This window comes from Ornithorhynchus anatinus, chromosome 7, assembly GCF_004115215.2.
Source record: "Ornithorhynchus anatinus isolate Pmale09 chromosome 7, mOrnAna1.pri.v4, whole genome shotgun sequence".
Lineage (NCBI taxonomy): Eukaryota > Metazoa > Chordata > Mammalia > Monotremata > Ornithorhynchidae > Ornithorhynchus > Ornithorhynchus anatinus.
This window is the reverse complement of record NC_041734.1, coordinates 10987031-11009983: the sequence shown is the minus strand read 5'-3', so window position 1 is coordinate 11009983 and position 22953 is coordinate 10987031. Positions and strand designations below refer to the sequence as shown.

Below are 22953 nucleotides of genomic sequence, written 5' to 3'. Positions count from 1 at the left end.
TCCCCTTTTGCATCGACTGTGCTCTTGGGTCTGTACCCCCTAAGCACTTTGAATCACACTTATGTACATATCTTATACTCTGCCATTTCCCCTTCAGTGTCTATCTCCTCCACTAGATTGTAAACTCCATTTGGCAGGGATTGTGCCTACCAACTCCCCTGAATTGTACTTTCCCATGTGCTCAGTATTCAGTAAATACAATCGATTGTTTCCAAACCCCTTTGTTTATTCTATAAATATTTCTTTGTTTAAATCAAAAATCAAGACTTAGCAAGGGAAAATATACCTGGAACCAGTTCTTCTCATTGCCTCTGTCCCAACGGTATTGAAACGGTTCCCTCAGGGGGTGGCTGTATAAATGCCTGTTATCGTTAGGCCATTGATCAGCATCATCAGTGGTATTTACTGAGCACTTACTATTCACAGAGCACTGTACAAAGTGCTTGGGAGAGTACACTACAACAGAGTTGGTAAACACATTCCCTGCCTACAAGAAGTCACAATAGCTCTTCAAGAAAACAAGATGTGGTGTATTTATGGAGCCTCGAATTAAGCAGTACTTTTAACAAAGATTTTCAGAAAGTTATATGTCAATCTTCATAATTGCATTATTTCAAATGTACATTTCAGAAAAAAAAGGTCTACTGTCTTATGAAGCACAGTTTTCTGTATGAACAAATTTCTTTCTCTATTCATCCCTTATTCGTATTCCTCTTCTATTTTGTCATAAAAGCAGTCAACATGTAACCCTTTTTATCAAATATTTTATGCACTAACTAGAAGTATACTACACCCCTTCAGGAAAGCTATAAGTTCAGATTATACAAACATTTCAATTCTAACAGCTCAGCTAGTTGTCAATAAATGTAGGCAGTTACAAAACATGAGTATTTTTTTTCCTTAAGAAAACACTGTTATGAGTCTTCCGGTTTTTCGAAATACTCTCTTGCAATCTTTAAAGCTTATCTGTCAAATTACTGTTCAAGTCATACCCCCTGAAAATTTAAAAATATTTTTGATTAGACAAAAGATAGAGTTTTTAGCTAATGGGTCAGTACCTGCAATAACAGTATCAAAGCAAAGCCTGCTGTTGAAGTTGGGAAGAGTACTCTTCAGACACTGCAATGTTATTCTTTCCATTTTATTTAAATTTCCATTTTTTAGTCTATTCCTCATCTTTAATTTTGACAATTAAGGAAAAGATCATAGCTTTTATGTGTGAAAGGTTAAATCAAGAACTTGGGACTTGGAAAGCAGGGTGGCCTAGTGGAAAGCACTTAGTACAGTGCTCTGCACATAGTAAGCACTCAGGAAATACGATTGAATGAATTAATGGAAAGAACATGGGCCTGGGAGTCAGAACACCAGGAGGTGGTTAAATAGAGGAATAACAGTGTCAGTGCAGGAGTCCTGCTGTTCAAGTTGCCCTCTCTTCCCCCCACCCAAACATTGAAAATAATGGTTCCAGGGCCAAACTGATCTGATTGACAGGCATGCATTAGTGAAAAGAACAGGAGCCTGGGAGGCAGGAGTCCTAAATTATGCCAGGTCTGCCACTTATCTGCTGTGTGACCTTAGGAAAGTCACTTAACCTCTCTGTGCCTCAATTTCTTCATCTTAGCCTATGAGTCCCTTACCTATGAGTCCCATGAGTGACAGGGACTGTGCTCAACCCAGTTATCTTGTATCTATCCCAGGGCTCAATACAGTTCTTGGTGCACAGTCAAGTACTTAAGAAACACCACAGTTATTATTATTTAGAAAATTTTCATCAAAATTCTCTAACATACTGATCAACTTAATTGGCCCTTTTTAACATATTAAGGTATTTATCTGCTTTTGTAAACAGCATCTTTGCTTTTTCTTCAACTTCTTTAATCATTTAAAAGACACTAAACATTAAAAGCAATCTTTTCCCCAACTAAAAAGTCCATGAATTTCTCAAAACCAGAATTGACTTTGTAGGGAAGGGGTGGTTGTCTGTTGAGCCCAATTAGGTGGTTTTGTTCACTAAAGTAAAGATTTTCACCAAGGAGGGGATTGCCAATGGGTTTAAAAATAAAACATAACAAAAAAACCTTAAAAACCTAGAATATCTTCAGATTGCAGTTGAATTCCTTGTGTGTCATTAGATCACTAACAAGTACTCATTAGTGAGAAATAAAATGGCATGGGCCATTTCTTACATTCAGCATTTCCAGTTTGCTCCCATTCATTTCTCCCTTTCTGTAACTGGCACTGAAATGTCAAAGGGAGCAAGACAACATCCTTTTTATCAAAGACCTTTGAGGTCATATGATTCTTACAAATACAGACCACACTCTTAGACTCAGAGTCATGATCTTCAGGTACAAGACATCTGTTTTTTTAGATGGTAAGCACTGAATAATGGTTCTGATAATTACTTACAATGAAGCTTTTCTTTATTTTATCTCCAATACTATCAGCTCAAGTATTACTTTTTTTTATTAAGTCTTCTTCAAGTAAAGGATCAGATTCAACAGCAGCAAGTAGGAGGGTTATTACAATGAGTCAGATAATAAACAACATATTAATACAGCACATCTCTCACTTCATGGCAGTGTACAAGTGTGACTCGCTATTCGCTATTGTAAACCCTCTATTGTAAAACCTAGGCTTGTCCACATCTGTATCCTCTCATCATTTCTAATCAATCAAATAAAAAGCAACTGGGTTGGCATTCAAATATGATTTACTTGAAGAGCATCTCTGTGCTTTAATTCATTAAAAACAAATCTTGTTCAAGGTTTTTGTTTGGGCCAAAAGTGCTCACTCTTTCTCCACTTTCCTAGGGGTCCTGATAATAACAATAATAATAGCATTTGTTGACTAGTCTGAGCCAAAGATTTGAACTAAGCGCTGAGGCAGATAAAAGATAATCAGGTTCCTGTCCCACATGGGGCTTACAGTCAAAGCAGTCTTGACAGCTTCTGAAAATTGGAAGGATTATACAGCAAGCAAATCTGTTGCTATCTGAATGAGTTCAGTGGATCAGCTAGCCCCAATCAAGGGTAGATTAATGGGAGAGACTGAGCATTCCTTATCCCGGAAAGTTAAAATTCTGTTCCTTTTAATTAGTTGTCCCTTTGCCAAAACTTCTCCATTTTTCCTGGAAGCTGGGGCTGCTGTCTTGGGCCCTTCTCCTCCAGCCTCTCCCAGATCTCTGGTCCACTAGGTCTGGACCCGATAGAGAGGCAGGATAGGCAAGTTATCTCAATGGGCTGGCACCACCTGGATTTCAGTCATAAAACATAAATGCCATTTCAGCCCAACACCTCAGAGGTACTAAGAGGGCCTGATCCCCAGAACTTCAATTTTCCTGCTACTAGCTCCCTTAGTAGGAAATCTCTTCTGCCTTCCCCTAGACCTTACTAAGTGGGGACTTCCTACTTCTTTGTTTCCATTTTTATCTTTGCCATATCCCTCACTGTTAGAAGAAGAGGAACTGGTTAACAAACTGAAGGTCAAATTTCTAGTTCTATTTTCAGTAAACATTACAAGCTGCTCAGCAAGACAAGGGTAAGCCACGCTTGGAAAAAAAAAAAACAGTTTAAGAGCTTTCACAGGGTTAAGAATGGGATCCGTTTGCTGGTTTGGGGGTGTACTAGTCTGAAGATTTATGGAGCCTTGATTAAGAGATGATCACAGAGAGAAAGCAAAGTTAAATATAGAATATCTGTGACTTTTTAAAATGGTATTTTTAAGTGCTTACTATATGCCAAGCACTGTCCTAAGAGCTGGGGTAGAGAAAAGTCTGCTTGGACACAGTCCCTTACCCATATAGGCATCACAGTCTAGGTTGGAGGGAGAAGGATTTAATTCCCATGTTACAGATGATATAACTGAGGCACAGAGAAATGAAGCAGTTTACCCACAGCAGACAAGTGGCAGAGTAGAGATTAGAACCCAGTTCCTCTGATTACCAGGCACATGTTATTCCCACTAGGCCACACTGCTTAATTCCTAATAGAATCATATGATTATATTAATTTCAGGATGTAAATTGTTCACTACTCTTTTCTTTTGTCTATAAAAAGAATTACCGAAGTATTTGTTAAGTACTTACTATACACCAAGCACTATACTCAGTGTTAGGAAGATAGAAATTAATCAGGTCAGACAGCCCTCGTCCCACATGGGGCTCACAATCTAACGGGGAGGAAGAATAGTTATTTCATCACCATTTTACAAATGAGAAATCTGAGCCCCAGAGAAGTGAATTGTTTGACATCACACAGCAGGCAAACTGTGGAGACCAGGTTAGAACCCAGGCCTTCTGACTCACAGGCCCTTTCACTCTTACTTTGATTTGTTTTGCGAATGTGAAACCATGTTTCAAGTCTAGCAACCAATTGGTTGGACACTTGGCCAAAAATCTAACCTTTGGAAAGGGATATGTGAATGCTAAAGTGCTCAATTCAGAAGTGAGAAATGGTTTTAAAAATTTAAATACGAAAAAAGATAATGTCCCTTAAAATAGCATCCATCTTCCCATGAACCACTTTCACATAAAAGTTCTCAGTTTAACCTAACATTCCTGTGAAGTAAGGAGAGTTGGAGAATGTCAGCTACCACTTTAAGGTGGGGAAACTGAGGCATGAACCTCCAGTCCCAATTTGGGAGCCCTCTTCATACCCGACTGCTTCTAAAGTCAGATTGACACTAATCCAAAATTGTATTTCCACCTTCATTTCTTTCTTAAAATGCATAAGATTTGAGCAGTGTTCCCTGCTTATGGATGGAAACTGAGTCAAGAAACGAAATGATCATATTTCCAATTTATTATTCAACATGGACTACCAACATTAATAATGAGAAGGAATGTCCCCTGGTGGAAAGTACAACAGATTGGGAGTCAGGAAACCTAGCTTCTGGTCCCTGCTTTATCAATTGCTTGCTGTGTGGCCTTGGGCAAGTTAATTTTTCTAAACCTTAGTTTCCTCCTCTATAAAATGGGGATGAAACACTTGTTTTCCCTTCCTCTTCCTGTTACCCCAATTCAGGCGAGGGACTATGTCAAATCAGATTATCTTGTATCACGCACACTACATTTTTAAGAATGATTTATTCAATTTGGGTATAGTGCCTTTTCCTCTCAGGGCACTGAACAAAAGTTTTTCACCTGCCATGCACAGAGAAGCAAGAAAACAGGGTTCAGGAAGGGGTAAACACGGAAACATAAGAAGAGCAGAAGACACCCGGGAGAAATGTACTTTCCAATAGGAAGCAACCCAAACCACAAGGACTTCCTTGGCCAGAGACAGCATGGTCTAGAGGACAGAACACAGGATTGGATGTCAGGAAATCTGGGTACCAGTCCTGGCTCTGCTGCTTGCCTGTTGGGTGACCTTGGGTAATTCACTTCACCTCTCCAAACTGCAGCTTCATCTCTAAAGTGGGCCAAAGTTAGACTGAGCCCTAAGGCAGGACCAGGGATGTGATCTGATAACCTTGTATCTACCCCGATGCTTAGCACATAGTAAACACTGAGTAAATGCCATAATTATTATTAGAGGACACCTGTTGAGAAGCCTGTAGATGCCCCTTTGCCCTCACCAATTCCTCTTGTGGACAAATACTCATTATTTACCCCATTATCTGGACTTCCCATCTTGCATGCAGCGGGGCTTAGTAGCAAGAACACAGGCTTGGGAGTCAGAGGATGTGAGTTCTAATCCCGACTCCGCCACTTGTCAGCTATGTGACTTCGGGCAAGTCACTTAACTTCTCTGTGCCTCAGTTACCTCATCTGGCAAATGGGGATTAAGACTGTGAGCCCACGTGGAACAACCTGATGACCTTGTATCTATGCCAGCGCTTAGAACGGCACTTGGCACATAGTAAGCGCTTCACAAATACCATCCTTATTATTTAACATGGCCATCTGTGGAATCCACAGGGCTCTTCCCAGAGTGCATTGTTTAGGGGACCTTCATCATTTGGTTTAAGAACAATACTTGTATATCTGAAACCTGACAGGCAACCAAGGCTTGGGTGGAGCAGCAAGGTTAAGAGCCTCCTGGATTCCCATCAGCTGTCTCTCCTTTTTTTCCAGAGCAAAGATCTAAAACTTTCAGTCTGATGGAAGCCCTATTCCCATCCAGAGTGTCTTTTCCAGCTTGAACTGCTGCCCGTGCTAAACATCAGCAAGACCCATCAAAGGCAACGTCAGGCTCGGGGGCTTGCTTTGTTTGGTTTGTTTCCACTTGCAATCTGAGTGGCAACCGCCTATGTAAAATCCATCAAAGGGGTCCAGTTCTGGGGTTTGCATACAGAAACAAGCCAGGACTACTACTTCTGGGGCGATCTAATGAATGCACCATTGGAGAATTAAATGATCTCCTGAAGAAAGACATTATGGCTTTTAAAGATAAATTTGGGGTTAAAAATATCCTTATGTGGAAACTGAGCCTTTCAAAGGATACCAATGAATACTGCTGTGAACTCCTAGATGCCTTTTGACCAACAGCTCCTGGGCCTAAACATTAATGTGTTAAGAGATCTGAAGTGGATATCAGATCAAATCACATGTGCTCTGATTAGAAGGCAGTCATCACCAGAGGTAATGATTGAAATACACCAGGTTGCAAGGCATTGTTTTGGTGGACCCTGATTTACAAATCCTTACTAGAATTTTGATGAGGGTAGTTCGGAAGGTCTTGTCCCAGAGCTAAATGGGCAAGCTGGGAATTCAGAGCAGGCCTTCCTGCAGTCGAGAAGATATACAAAGTGACTTTTTTCAACCCCTAGGATTCTAGGAATGTCAAAGAACATTGCACAGCTTAACAATGCCAGAATGAGCTTTGATTTCCTTTGAATGTATTTTCCCCCTGTAATTGGGATTAAAGTTCGCAATTATCTGCACTGCTTACTTTGGTTCCTCTTCCCCATTAATGCTCCAAGTGTGATGCCAGTCAGTTTTCACTTTAAAGAATTAGCCTGTTTACAGTCTCATTCTCTTGTATCCTGAACCAAGTCCAGGGAGTGACTGAAAGCAGCAAGCAGATGTTGGCCTTATTTGGTTCACAGAGTTGTTCTTTGTTTCTTTGCCACCTACAGAATGGAATTGTACACCAGAGCGGAAAGCAAAAGTCAATTCTTCAGTCCAGTGACTTCTGGAATATCAGTGGCAAATTTTCCTTTGGTGGTGTAATAGATTATAATTATATCTGGCTCATTTTGTGTACACAGATGGTAAACTCCTCAAGGGCAGGGACCTGGGTCTTCTACTTTTAATGTATGGTCCCAGGAACTTAGTCCATCCCACTGTTGATAAACACTAATAATAATGTAACCTAGGAGTAGGGAATGTTTTAGTAAAAAAGAATCTTGTCACTTTCACCTTTAATGAATATCTACCTCAGGACAGGGAAAAGATACATTATGGGCCTAGTGATTTTGCAACCAATCAACATTTGATGTTAATTAGAGGAGGAATTGAAAACTCTAATGAGACAGAATAAATTCCTGTTGAGCTGTTTTTTTTTTTTCCTATTTGATTTGTTCTTCCACAGGTGATATTTTAGTTGATGCTCAGGGGGGAAGATTGGTTTCAAACACCTGGAGGGTCTGTAGAGCCTCTCTCTGACTGTGGCTTGGGGTCTTTACCTCCTAAGCTACAGATCTCCTCAATGTCTTTTGGCCTGTGATGGGAAACATTCTGAAACTTGGTGTAGGGGTTTGGGGGTGTGTATCTTCTCCACAGCTGCTGTTGACTGCATTCAGAGAAACTATGCCTTGTAATGGCTCCTGTAGAGCGTTTCCACCCCATGACCAGGGACTTGACAATGGAGACTTTTTTACTAATGCTGTAATCACTCTCTCGGCCAGGAGAATAGTACTAATTGTATTTGTTAAGCATTTACTGTGCGCAAAACCCTGAACTAAGCACTGGAAAAAATACACATTTGGGAATTGGGCATGGTGTCTGGTCCTCAAGGCAGGGGAGAGGGTCACAATCTAAGGGTAAAAAGAGGGGAGATGGGACTGGCAACTGACTTCAGGGGTGGTAAAATAAGAAAATGCTAAGGGAATGTAAGAAAAGAAAAAATACCCAAAGTGAAAACAAAGAGCAGTAAAGCACTGTGGCTAGAGGAGCAGAATTTCATGACCCTCAGACTCAGCCAAAGCCATAGTTATAACACCAGAAACTGCTACAGCAGCAGCCTCTTAAGGGTTCTAAACTTTTTGGAGGCCTCATGCTGAAGCTCCTCCCATTCTTCCCTTCATGCTTTGTTAAGGCAAACACTGAACTAAACACTGAGGTAGACACAGCAGCAGCAGATCAGACGCAGCCTGCCTTGGAGTTATAGAGATGCCTCCGTCTCTCATACCTGAATTAGTGTGGCCTAGTGGAAATAGACTGGGCATCAGGAGACCTGCGTTCTAACCCCGGTTCTACCACTTGCCTGCTGCGTGACCTTGAGCAAGGCAATTAACCTCTCTCTCTGCCTCAGTTCCCTTAACTATAATATGGTGATTCAAAACCTATTCTCCCTCTTAGTCTGTGAGCCCAATGCGGGACATAGTGATTGCCTCTGACCAGATTATCTTGTACCTACCCCAGGCACTGCACATAGTAAGAGTTTAACAATACCACAATTATTACTATTTAGCAAGATGTTGAAAATTTTAATTTTTGAAGATGGGGTGAAATAGTTCAGAGTTGATTTCACTAACTAAATTGGAAAGATTCACTGGCAGCTTCCACGTGCCACTGATGAGGCAAAGAAAACATGCCAGAGATGGCCACTGAGGTGTGGCAAGGCGCTTGGCAGTGAACCACCTTTTCATGAGATTTCTGTGTTTACTATAGCCAATGAGAAAGTTCCTGGAAGAAAAAGGGAAATGTTAATCCAACTGCATGATCTGTAATGGTCGAAGGGTTTAACACTCCTGTCGGTTGTGAGTCCCTGAATGTGGCTCTCCAGGGACACAGTGTCTTAAATTCAGCTTCTGTAACGAACTAAGAACCTAAAACCTGATCTGAAGCCCAAGCTAAGGGGGCTGGGAATTGCGGGTCTAAATAAAACAGAGTCTAGATCAGCAGAGGAAAGAGGCTTGTAGATGAATTTGAGGACAAGCTAAATGTACATGGAAACCAATCCCGCCCTATTTCTTCTATCTTTTTGAGACCCAAGAAATCCATCATCCTGCATCTTTTCAGACAGTTAATAAGGGAGGATTTAATCTATGAAAACAGAATTGGTCATACTCTGAGAAAGGAGATGCCAAAAAAGTGAGCCCACAATTAAATTCAGGAAACAAGAAAAATAAACTAAATCTATTCAGTTCTCCCAGAAGGCACGTTTTCACTACATTTGATAGAATACGACAGTAAAATTAAGGAGCGTTTTCCCAATACCACATCCGTCTAGAGAGAATGTGTGCAGTATTAGAAGAAATGACTCTGTGCACATGACTACAAGGCAAGTTTTTTTTAACGTGAGGTGCTGCCCCAACACAATTCCTGTGTTAAAGGACACCTGGTTGCCTGCCATGCCCAATCAAGAAGTATGCCATAGAATTTTCATTTCAGATCACATATTCTTGCTAGTCTCTCTACCACCTAGACCAGGCGCTATGGGAGGCCAGGACAATTAGTGGCAATCCAAAAGGGCATTCTGAACCACATCTAATGAGACGCTGCATCTTGAAATGCAAACAACAAAAATAATAGCACAGCAAGAAGTGCCTTCGACAGGCAGAGTGGGGAATGAACTGTTACTCTCGAACTTGTCTTTTTAGCCACCTTCCCACGTGAAATACAGTGCACCACCTTACAACAATGAATGACAACTACTTCTAACAAAATTAAAATAGTGTAGTTCTGAAAGACTAACACATAGTCAACACCCACTTCTGAGGCAGATTTTAAGACACCAACATTAAGGTTGGGGACCCACAAAATACTTGCTAAAGGCAACACTTGAAGTCACCAATGGCTACCAAGGCAACCACCAGCTGGGTCACGGCACTGCATACGGTACCGGCGGAGGGGTAGGCCCCGCAGCAGACAGTAGACTGACCTCGTGGGCACGAGCGGGAGAGTGGGCACTATCCGTGAGAGGAGGCTACGGGGACATTAGGATGCCAAGGGGCAGACTTGAAAACAGACACAGACCCTGTCTGGGGAAGTGCCATCAAAGCAGCAGGCATCTGCCACCAAGTAATAAACAATGCAAAAGAGAGCACGGTCAGCTACATTAACACACAGTCAGTGGCAATCATCTTTGAAAATAAAAGACCAGCATAAACATACATCAACCAAAGATGCTATAACTCAGTGATTGGACACCCCCAATGCTGTCTTCAGAGTTGCCCCTAATGCACTTTCCAAAAGAAACTCCCAAGCAAGCGGATGTCCCACAGAAATATGCCAATAAAGTTTTCCATAGTAAAAGAGCAAGGGTGAAAGTGAGATGTTTCTCCTGTGGTTTGTCTTCCAAGTTAAGGGGTGAAAAATTCACGGTGATGAAACTTTCATTCAATTCAATAGTATTTATTGAGCGCTTACTATGTGCAGAGCACTGTACTAAGCGCTTGAAACTTCAGAGGACGGAATATTTTGTGCAGCTGATACCAGGCTGTATGCGATCTTGGAGAAGCTGATGGTCTTATTGATTAGTTTTGAATCTATAGAAACTCTCCCCCTGCCAGAGGCAAGTGAAGTTCCCACATGGAATTCAGCAAATGTTTTCTTGGAAATACTCCTACAGCTGAAACCTGAAATCAAAATCAAGACTGATGTCTGGCATGATAGCCTGTACTATTTTGGGGTTTGGTTCATTGTTCTTTTTAGTTTGTCCTTGGTAATTCTCTATATTCTTACCCCGACACTGGTCTCAAGCAGCAGGGCCTTGCTCCCTCACCCTCAACACACCCGCCAACCAAAGGAGATCTCTAAAGTGGGGTGATAATGGGCTCTATCCCCCTTCATCATCATCAGTGGTATTTACTGAACGCTTACTCTGTGCAGAGCAAGGCAGTAGTATTCGAGAGAGGACAACAGAATTAGCAGGCTTTCCCTGCCCATAACAAGCTTCTGGTCTAAAGGATGTTAACACAAAAAACAGACTGTCATCTCTCCTGCCCTTTGTGTGAGGAGCAGTGGGCTGGACTTGGCTACATTTGGAGGCAAGATTTTACAGTGTAATTTGGAGAAGGCTGGAGGACAGACTGACAAACCAGGAAAGGAAAGCATCGGGTAAAATAACCATCTCGACCTTTCCCGGCACCGTCTTCGGGCTGACGGAGTCTTGTATGCACGCCAGAAAACCGTGAGTGAGTGGCAGATGGGGCAGGCAGTAGCAAGACATTACAAGCATTTTTGAAAATGATTTGACACAAGCCAAGCAGCTTGTGGAGCAGTGATAGGGAAGGTTGGGAAGGGGAGGGAACGGCAGCCCAACTTTGAGATGTTCCAGCAGGTGGCAAACAATACCAAATGATGAAGGTATTAAAAGGACACTGTTGAGGAGAAGCCAGAAGAAGCACCCGTGCCATCCTGCTTCCTTGCCCTGGGTGGCCCCGTGAGATCCAGCAGCCACTTTCTCTAAGATGTTCATTTGACAAACTAGGATGGTCTGGACTGTTGGATTGTCAGCTCGTTATGGGCAGGGAATGTGTCTGTTTATTGTTAAATTGAACTGTTGCATTGTATATTGTATTAATTGTTATAACTGCACAAGGTAAGCACTCAAATACAATTGAATTGAATGGGCTGCAGTGGACCCAGCCCATTGGAAATTGAGTATTTGATGAATGGACACAGGATACTACCCAGAACTGATAACGAGAGTTGGCAAACAGCAAATAGAGTGTGTGGAAAAAGATTTTGGGACTGGAAAGAACATCGGGTATCCACGTGCTAAGGCCTATCAGGCAAAAAGCCTAGTGGAAAGGTATGACCTAGGATTCAGAGGACCTGGGTTCTAAATCTGGTTCTGCCACTTGTCTGCTGTGTGACCTCAAGCAAGTCTTGACTTCTTTGGCCTCCGTTTCCTCATCTGTAAAATGGGGATTCAATACCTCTCTCTCAGACTATGAACCTTGTGTGGGATGGGGTTATCTACTTAGCACGGTGCTTGGCAGATAGTAAGCACTTTCCACATTTATTCATCATTATTATCATTAACTCAAGTCACCTACAGAAATGGGCTTTTCTCACTATGAGTCACCTCCAACTTCTTAACCCAGACAAGCAGCAGGAGCTTCAAAAGCCAGGCTCCTGATGCTGCATTACGGATAATAGTGCTTGCACAATATAGAGAAGGTGGAGTTTCTTCCTTCTGGGAGATTAGGGTCTGTCATTGAGCTCCACAACTGTGGTCCAGTGTCAAAGGTGACTTGGCCAAGACTTTTGGAAGCCCTGTCACAGCTCTCCTTTTCTCAGAGTACACATCAGGTTAAAGGTCCCAAGTCGTCATAGCAGCAGGAAGCAAAGGGCTTGACCAAGAAGAAAAAGAAAAAAAATAACGGCTCCTCCACCTTAAGGGTAGGAATACTGACAGGCTGTCTGGAAAGCCGCCTGAGAGCAGATGGTTCAGTTTATGGGGCCATATGCAAAATGGATGCACACCAATCCCAATGCAGATGAGGCCGGCCTAATTCTTTCACAGACCTGGGTAAGGTCCTAGGAAATCCGCCCCCATAAACAGACTGACTGAAGGGACAGAGACGCTCTTTCAGTTTGAATTGGAATATTCAAAATGTAGTTAATCATTATCAACTCAATTCAAACAAAAATTATGGGATAGGCATACTCTGTTCTGTACTCCCCACCCCCAGAGAAAAAGGTTCAGGATTTTTTTCATTAAGTCAAGGCCTAAACAGGGCTTCTGGATAAGGGAGTTTCAAAATAGAAGACAAAGGAAAAAACAAATATGTTGAAATACTAAAATTCACATGTCCACTCTTCTACTGGCCAGGCTCACAGTCCTTCCTACCCGCAACATTTTCCAGTGACTGTCCAACAATTCCTCTTACCATCCACTCTTTCAGTTCGCAAACCTTCCCAAATCTTTCTAATGACTATTTTCCTGCTCCTTGATGTATCCTCTGTTCATTGCCTTGTCTTCTCTTTTCACCCTTGTCATTTGGACAGTGGCCCTTAGCCTTTTCTTTGCACCCTGTAGTCTGGGTATTTCTTTTGTCCTGAAACTTCCTCCTAAATTACTTATTTTAACCTGCCTCTCTTTTTCATTCTTTCCTTTCCTCCCTCCTGCCCTTCCATTCTACCCTTAATCTTTTCCTCTGTCCTCGCTCCCGGTCCCAACCTGAGATGCCACCTCCATCTCCCTGCTGACTTCAACACCTTGGATCTTTCCCTTCTCCCAGAAACATTAATCGAATTTTGGTTTTCTTGACCGAATTCTCTACTTCTCCTTTTACCTCTCTGGCTGATCCTTATCAGTCTCTCTTGATGGGTCCTACTCTGCCTCCCACTCCCTAACTGTGGGTGTCTCAGAGCTCTGTTTTGGGAACCCCACTCTTCTCAGTCTACACTCACTCCTTTAGGGAGCTCATCTACCCCCACGGTTTCAACCGCGGGATGTCTTGCAAATCAAGTTCACTAGCCCCTGCCTCGCTGAATCTCTCTGAGATTCTCTGAATCTCTCATTTCCTTCTCCCTCTAGGCCAGTGCTACAAGAGTATCTCATTGTTACATCGGGCTCAACACGTGCAAAACTGAACTCCTATCTTCCTTGCCAAATCCTCTCCTCCAACTCACTTTCCCTCCCAAGTGACAATCCCACCATCTCCCAGTCTCGGAAGCCCATGGCTTTGTCACTATCCTTGACTCGTCCCTCTCTTTCAAACATCTCCACGCAGGGGGCAGAGGTCCTCGTGCCCAGCAGCCCAAGTAAAAGACAGGATCGAGAAACTGGAGAAGACAACGGGGAAAAGGAAATAAGCTCCAGGTCTGACTGTGATCCTTGCGTGGATCAAGGGGTATCTACTTAGCACTGTGCTTGGCAGATAGTAATCTCCTACCTCAAGTTTTCATCACCAATAGCATTATCATCATTAACTCAAGTCATCTCTAGGGAGGAGCTTTTCTCATTCAAAGTCACCTCCAACTTTCTGACCTCATCAAGCAACAGCAGCTCCAAAAGCTTGACACTGCTTTTAGGAGACTAGGTCACACAACCCGGCAAGGGGCACAACTGGGATTAGAACCCAAGCTCTCTGACACCGTGCTCTTTCCTCCAGGCCACACTGCTTCTCCAGCTTCCTGCCAAAACAGTGTGGCTTAGTGGAAAGAGCCTGGGCTTGGGAGTCAGAAGTCATGGGTTCTAATCCTCGCTCTACTTGTCTGCTGTGTGACCTCAGGCAAGTCACTTCACTTCTCTGTGCCTCAGTTACCTCATCCGCAAAAATGGGGATTAAAAAACGTGAGCACCATGTGGGACAATCTGATTACCATGTATCTACCCCAGCTCTTATAACAGTGCTCTGCACAGAGTAAGCGCTTAAATACCATAATTATTATTATTATTAAAACACATTTCATTTGTTGATCATTTGCTGGGGAAGATAGTCTTCTTCCTCAGCAGGTCATGTTGCCCCCTTCCCCTGCTCCCTCTTACACCCCATCCCCCTAACGCCCCGGCCTACACCTCTAACATCAAAGGAGCTTTGGTTTTCTAAGCTCACCTGCCTTAGTCCCCTCCTGCGGTACAGAAGCATCGTGGCTCAGTGGAAAGAGCCCGGGCTTGGGAGTCAGAGGTCATGGGTTCGAATCCCGGCTCTGCCCCTTATCAGCTGGGTGACTGTGGGCAAGTCACTTCACTTCTCTGTGCCTCAGTTACCTCACTGGCAAAAATGGGGATTAAAAAAAAGTGAGCCCCATGGGGGACAATCTCTTCCCCTCTTCAAAACCCTACTTAAAACTCACCTCTTCCAAGAGGCCTTCCCAGACTGAGCTCCCCTTCTCCCTCTACCAGCCCCCCTTCACCTCTCCGCAGCTTAACCCTCTTCTCCCCCCTTCTCCCTCTGCTCCTCCCCCTTCCCATCCCCTCAGCACTGTACTCGTCTGCTCAACTGTATATATTTTCATTACCCTATTTATTTTGTTAATGAAATGTACATCGCCTTGATTCTATTTAGTTGCCATTGTTTTCGAGATGTTCTTCCCCTTGACTCTATTTATTGCCATTGTTCTTGTCTGTCTCCCTCGATTAGACTGTAAGCCCGTCAAAGGGCAGGGACTGTCTATCTGTTGCCGACCTGGTCATTCCAAGCGCTTAGTCCAGTGCTCTGCACATAGTAAGCGCTCAATAAATACTATTGAATGAATGAATATCCTGTATCTACCCCAGCGTTTAGAACAGTGCCCTGCACATAGTAAGCTCTTAACAAAGACCAACATTATTATGATGAACTGCGCCTTTCAGCCCAGCCCGGGGCCGAAGCGGTTCTTGCCGGAAAGCGACACCTTGTGGCCAAACGGGAGTACTACAGATCGGGCCCATGGGAACGCGGCCACTGCCAACCACGAGACGCAGCTGGGCCAAGCCTTCTCCAAAATAATAATGATAATAATAATAACAACAATGTTTGTTAAGCGCTGACTACGTGCCAAGCACTGTTCTAAGCACTGGGGTAGATACAAGGTAACACTGTGGCTTCGCCTACTTACTGGGCCTCCTTCTCCTCACTGCCACCATCGACCTCTCTGGCTCACAGCCTCATCCCAGCCGGAATTCCCTTCCCCTGCACATCCAAAAAGATCACAGCTCTCCCAAGGAGAGGGATTTTTCCTCTTCTGCCAGCCCACCTTGGTGGGGGACTGTCTCTATCTGTTGCCGATTGGTACATTCCCAACGCTTAGTCCAGTGCTCTGCACATAGTAAGCGCTCAATAAATACTATTGAATGAATGAATGGGGCCAGTTACGTAAAGAAAAGTGCTATTACTGCATTAGCCTTCCGGTTGATTTCCCTTCCGCCCGCCTCTCCACACTCCGCTCTATATGGCACAGATCACCTTTTCGGAACGGTTGTTCAGACTACGTCTATGGCCCCTCTCTTTTTGTGTGGTATTTGTTAAGCGCTTACTATGTGTCAAGCATTGCACTAAGTGCTAGGGGAGATACAAGATATTCGGGTTCCACATGGGAGTACCCGTCTAAGGTGGGAGACCAGGTATCGAATCCCCATTTTGCAGAAGAGGGAAGTGAGAACCAGAGAAGTTAACTGACTTGTCCGAGGTCATACAGCAGATATATGGCAAGATAAACTCCTCAAAACCCTCCACTGACTTTCTGCTTCCCTGAGTCAAACAAAAACTCCTCACACTGTGCTTCAAGGCTCTCAACTAAGTGAAGCAGTGTGGCCTAGCAAAAAGGGTATGAACCTGGGAGACAGAGAGCCTGGGTTCTAATCTCAACTCTGCCACCTGCCCGCTTTGTGACCTTGGGTAAGTCACTAAACTCCTCTACACCTCAGTTTCACCATCTGTAAAATGGGAGTCCAATATCGATTCTTCTTCCTAGATTGTGAGCCCTGTGTCGGGCAGGGACCGTAGCTACCCTGATTATCTTATCTCTCTCCCAGTACTTATTACAGCGCTTGGCACATAAGAAGCGCTTAAATGGCAGCGTGGATAGAGTATGGGCCTGAGAGTCAGAAGTTCATCGATTCTAATTCTGGCTCCGCCACTTGTCTGCTGTGTGGCCTTGAGCAAGTCTCTTCACTTCTCTGAGCCTCAGTTACCTCATCTGTAAAATGGGGATTAAGACTGTGAGCCCCACGTGGGACAGGGACTGTGTCCAATCTGATTTGCTTGTATCTACCCCAGTGCTTAGGACAGTGCCTGGCACATAGTAAGCACTTAAATACCACAATTATTATTAACAAATACCACAGTTATTAAGCCATATACCCCAATTTACATATCTGTTCTCTTCTGCTACTCTCTAGCTTGGTCTCTTTGCTCCTCTCAAGCTAACCTAACTTCACTCCTGTCCCATCTCCATCCCCTCACATCTGCCGTCCCCCTGGCCGGCAATTCTCTCCCTTCCCAAATCCGACATACCACAGCAGTCTCCACATCCAACGCCCTCCTTAAATCCCGCTTTCTTCCACAAGGCTTCCACAATGAGACCCTAGCACACAAGCCATTACAAACCCACCAGTGATCTCCAGAATTCATGAGCTTATTTCTATCCATCTTGAGCCCCTTTTTATAATTTAATAATAATTATGGTATTTGTTAAGTGCCAGGTACTGAACTAAGCACTGGGGTGGATACAAGCAAATCAGGTTGGACACAGTCCTTGCTACCGATTAAGGCTCATAAGTCAATCCTCATTTTACAGATGAGGTAACTGAGGTGCAGAAGTCAAGTGACTCACCCAAGGCCACACAGCAGACAAGTGGCAGAGCCGGGATTAGAACCCATGACCTTTTGATTCCTAGGTATCCACTATGCCATGCTGCTTGTATACAATTACAGATTGAATTACTACTTTCGATCATTCTATTTGTAAACATTTCCAGATCTGCCTCCACCATTAGTATGTAAGATTGTGGCAAGCAGGGATTAAGTCACTTGTTTTGTACTCCCTAAGCACTTTGGATGTACACGATACCCAGTAGGTGCTCGATAAATATTTCTCCTGGCCTGGAACTCTATCTCTTCTGCTTGACATCTGCCACACTACCTCTTTTTCCACCTTCTAAGCCCACTAACATCCTATCTCCTCCAAAAGGCCTTCCTTAAACACTCATTTTCCCCATTGTCCCTCCTCTGTGAGACCCGTGCACTTGGCTCTGCACTCCTTAAGCACTTGATACTCACCCCACCTCCAAAGCACTTTTGTAAATATCCGTTGCCCTTATCTGACATGTATACTTTCCCCCTCTAAACTGAAAGCTCCTTGTGGTCAGAGATCAGATCTACCAACTCTATTGCACTGTACACTCTTAAGCTCTAAATTCAGTGCTCTGCGCACAGCAAGTGCTCAATAAATACCACTGATTGACTGATTTCCTACTGTCCTGGGACAAACTTCATCTGAGACTAGATCATTCCATGCAAGGTTATCATATCTTTGCTGCAAAGTGGGGCTCCATCATCCTCCTCAGGCACATTCAGAGGGTGCAAGGTTTTGGGGTTTTTTTCCTCAACCTGGGATTTTGATTTAGAAAACCTACAAGACTTGCAAACAGATACAGAAGTGATCACTCATCTTCCCCAGAACTCACCATGTTTGGCTTCATCTTTTCTTCTCAGAGAATGTGGATTTCCCTCCATGAAATCTCTGGGCTCCATCCTATAAAAATGCAAATTGGAAAATTGATTGTTAATCCACCTGCAGCATTTGGCTTACAAGAGCAAGATGCTTCATTGTTGCCTTAACACAAAGGGCATACTGTGTGAAACACATTCTTGTTGCATTTCACATATATATCTGGCAATAAATGCTTCCCGAGAAAACTAGATTAAATAGAAACTTTGATTATGTGTTAGGCAGTCAAGCATCCTAACTTTCCTCATTCCTTTTCCTTTCCTCCTCAACACTTCGATATGTTGCACATGGGTATTTTAGTCTATTCATCTAGTTACAACAAAATGAAGTGACAACACAAAAGTTCTGCACCTTCAGGTCTATTCTGAATTAGGAAGTCTGGAAATGATTTGTTTAAATTTTTGTTCTGGGCAGAAAAATGGGAGAGGAAAATCAATCTTCAGACTCTTTCTAGGAAGTCTACTATGAACCAAGGATTTAATGGTAACCAGGACAAACTCAGTACTGCACCATGTTGTTCTGATCATTCCATTCTGTATAAAAGTAAAGGACTCTGGGTATTCTCATGGGAAGAACATATTTTTCTTAGATGCAGATATGTCTTTGCCTCTATCGCCACCTCCACTCCTGTTCCCTCCATAGTTGGTCCTTCTCCAAGGCCAGTTCTGCCACTCTCCTTGTCCTCAGGTTCCCATTTGTTGCGGAGTCAATTTTTACTGAGCACTTACTGAATGCAGAGCACTGTACTAAGCACTTGGGAAAGTACAACAGAGACATGTTCCCTGCCCATTGCAAGTTTTCAGTCTAGGGGGGGAAGACAGTATTATTACCTCATCTGTAAAATGGGGATTAACTGTGAGTCTCATGTGGGACAACCTGATTACCTTGTATCTACCCCAGCGCTTAGAACGTGCTCTGCACATAAGTGCTTAACAAATACCAACATTATTACCATAAAAGTTTCCTGCCTCCCCCCCAGCTCTTCTCCCCTGCTCCAGACTCCTTTCTTGCCTCTGAGTAATTGTCCTTCTAGCTAACAATCACTGAGGATATATCTCCAAAGTGACAGAGAGATTTTTCCCCTTTTCAAAAATGTTGCTGCTGATGTTGTGTACAGAACAGGATGCTAACATCCTTCCCACTGACCTTCGATGGACACTTAAGGTCACCGCTTAACTTTTATTCCTGCTAGGAGCTTTATTACTGTCACCGTCAGAACACCAGGCTCGCAAAGAGCCAGCACATTTCTGATGGCTGTATATTAAAGTGGGTCTCTATATAGCTGCTTGTTTCTCCACATATCACAGCTATGGCCCATCATTTCACATATTTCAAAATGGTGGTCAGGTGTTCAAATTCCCCTTTCAGCTTGCTCTATACTGCAGTTGCTTAGAAAATCCTATTTTAAACCATCCTCCACACCAAGCCCTGCTCAGCGGAGTTGCTGAGATATTGGACAATGCTGGGATGATCTAATCTTGCCCTTGCACGTTAAGTATGGCCTACAGGCAGCCATGATAAAAACTATCCAATGTTATATATGGGGACTTAATGTTGCGTTGGCACCACTCACTGATCATCTGTTTCCTGAAGTACATGTTATTTCTTCCCAAATCGTGTTTTCACTCGCTCCTTACCTGCTGACTTTCAAAAGTCTGCAATATTAGGGACTTTCTGCTTAAACTATGGGAATTGTTAACATCTTAAGTTTTTATCAAAAATGTAGGCTCTCATAGCATTTAAAACGCATCGATACCTTATCACTTGTTGACAAGAGCTTGGCACAAAGGTCTTAACTCTAAGCATATCCAAGTTTCATTTATTTTTTTCTGCTGGCAACCTCTGGGTACCATGTCACATATGGTCATTCTCTCTTGACATTAGAGAGCTAGTACCATGCTGATGTACAATCTGACCGCTCTGTGGCACTGTGTCAATATAAATATTTGTTTTAATAAAGACTAATCAACAAATATGCATGATGGCCTCCTTGTGGGTTTATCATTCTTAGGGGCATTGAAAAAAAATCACCTCAGGCTGTGAACATTTGCTAATATTTGCTTTAAATTTTCAAGGCCAAGTCGCTGAGCCAAATGACTCAAATTGCTAGTTCTGGGAGCCAGCTGCAGGACGAAGAAACTCCCTTCATGTAGGACTCCAGTTGCACGGCCATTTCTATGTCACAGTGAGTGTTCACCACTCCACTGAACTTCCTCCCTTACTGTTTTAAAGTCATTAGGAGTACACAACAGAGCTCATTCCAAGGTCCATATCAATTGTTCTGTCAGCTCTCCCATGTTCCACCAGCACATTACGAAAACACATTTATGAGCAGGGGTCTGGGAGTCCTGGCTTTACCTCTGGGCTCCTGTGTGACCTCGAGCAAATCCCAACCTGAGTTTCCTATTCAGAAAAACAGGGATAAAAATTCTGTGTGACCTTGAGCAAGTCACTTAACTTTTCTGTGCCTTCAGTTACCTCATTTGTAAAATGGGAACTAAGACTGTGAGCCCCATGTGGGACAGGGACTTTGTCCAGCCTGATTAGTTTCTCTCTACCCCAGTTCTTGACACACAGTAAACGCTTGACAAATACCCTCATTATTATTCATTCCTGTCTTTCCCTCCTTGAGTGGGATTCTATGATGGTTAGGTCCTGGGGAAAAATTAAATGGTTACACAAATTTAAAGAAGCTTAGAGATCCAGGCAGTCTATTCTACTTCAGGGTTCACAAGTAAAGGTGTCCAATAGCGCTCTTTCTGTACATACATTAGCCTGGTTTTTGAAAAAAATCCCAAAGAATTGCTAACAGAGAGGACATGATGCCATCCTAGGGCTCAAGACAAGCACTGCTCAGAAAAATGAACTCAAATGTTTCTCCAGCCTGGTTTTTGAAAAAAATCCCAAAGAATTGCTAACAGAGAGGACATGATGCCATCCTAGGGCTCAAGACAAGCACTGCTCAGAAAAATGAACTCAAATGTTTCTCCAGCCTGGTTTTTGAAAAAAATCCCAAAGAATTGCTAACAGAGAGGACATGATGCCATCCTAGGGCTCAAGACAAGCACTGCTCAGAAAAATGAACTCAAATGTTTCTCCAACTCCAGCTATTCAAGCAACCAATGCTGCGTCTTCCCAAGCTGAAGGAAATCCAGGTTGGGGTCCAAATGATCGACACTACTTTTCACGTCTGATCAGTTCCCCTGGATAATTGCTAGTCTTCTCTTCCCAAGATCTGCCTAAATATGATCTAAGTGACTAACCTGAATCAAAGACAAAAATGAGATCTAGGAAGAGTAATGTTGGGTTGTGTGTCCTGGAGTAGAACAGAAGGATGGTCAAAGCCAGTTGTTTTCCACATCAGTGGAGAATAAAGGCAATGCCAAATAATTCAAGTTAAAAAAACAAAAACTCCAGTGTAGAAGCAGCTCTTGAGAATGGCCATCTACACAACTAAAATGGGATACTGAGTTACAGTTTCTCAACTCTGCTTTCTCAGGCGTCCTAGACCCAGCCCTGAGATTATGCCATCTCATTTCAGTGTCATTGAGATACGTGGAGCTGTCTGGAAAAGTCAAGGACAAGTAAGAGAGAAAACAGGTCTCACATACACACAGCTCATCAGACGCCTTTGAGAGCAATCTTTCCTTAGTTTCTTCCCCAGGAACAATCGTGTAGGTGAGAATGCTGTGACTAATGACCCTGAGGATGGCCAAGAATAGCAGAAACAGATGATGCTGAATGACCTTTAAAACCAACACTTAAGCCTCATTAGGCTCTTCAGGCATTCCTTCCTTACTAATACAGAGTATACATTAAAGCTGTGGAAACAATGGTGAAGAGTGGCAAGATTACCAGGAGAAGCTATTTCTCTTGGAGTAGTCACAGTAGGTGCTGGATCGTGGACCTTGTTGACTACTTCCTGCTTTTTCATTGAGAACATCATTTATGTTCGATTTTGCTATAATTACACCTGAATAGTCCCCTTCCTGGGTTCCCTTCATGGTTTTGAGCTTTTTTCTACTCTGCCAGCACCTCAATTTTAGACACTTCCTCTGCCAACAACTTGGTTTTCCTCCAGGTGATTAGGATTAGAAATCGGGAAACTAGGATTCTATTTTACTCTCCATTCATTCATTCAATCGTATTTATTGAGTGCTTACTATGTGCAGAGCACTGGAGTAAGCGCTTGGAATGTACAAATCACTAACAGAGGCAGTCCCTGCCTTTTGACGGGCTTTCAGTCTTTTCCAATAGTGATGGTTTACTTGGGCACCCCTAGACTGTAAACTCGCTGTGGGCAGGGAATGCATCTGCTAACTCTATTGTATCTTGCTCTCCTAAATGCTTAATTCAGTGTTCTGCACATAGTTATGTGCTCAATAAATACCATTGATTGATCTCAATCTCACTATCAACTATGGATATATTAACACAGTTCACAGATCTCTACCTCCCTGGACACAACTGCATAAGGACACTAGACAATTGCGTGTTGGCCAAAAAGTTTCAGACTGATGGAACGTGGCATGATTATTTTCTGAATCAAGAACTGAGAAAGCCAGATGAGCCTCAGGTTTTTATTACTTCGAATCCTATTCTGCCCATTCCTTCCAAGTAAAATCAATCAAAAGAATTTGATTGCCTATTCTATGAGGACCATTGCACTTGGGTAG

The 22953-nt window shown here is 43.1% G+C and overlaps 1 protein-coding gene across 1 annotated transcript in view; it reads right to left on the bottom strand.

The window, feature by feature from the left end:
- Nucleotides 1-22953, bottom strand: part of ST18 (ST18 C2H2C-type zinc finger transcription factor) — a 256587-nt gene that overhangs the window by 229657 nt on the left and 3977 nt on the right. The window contains exon 2 of the mRNA XM_039912546.1: nucleotides 18234-18301. The gene's annotated coding sequence lies outside the window, so the exon portion shown is untranslated. The remainder of the gene's footprint in view (nucleotides 1-18233; nucleotides 18302-22953) is intronic.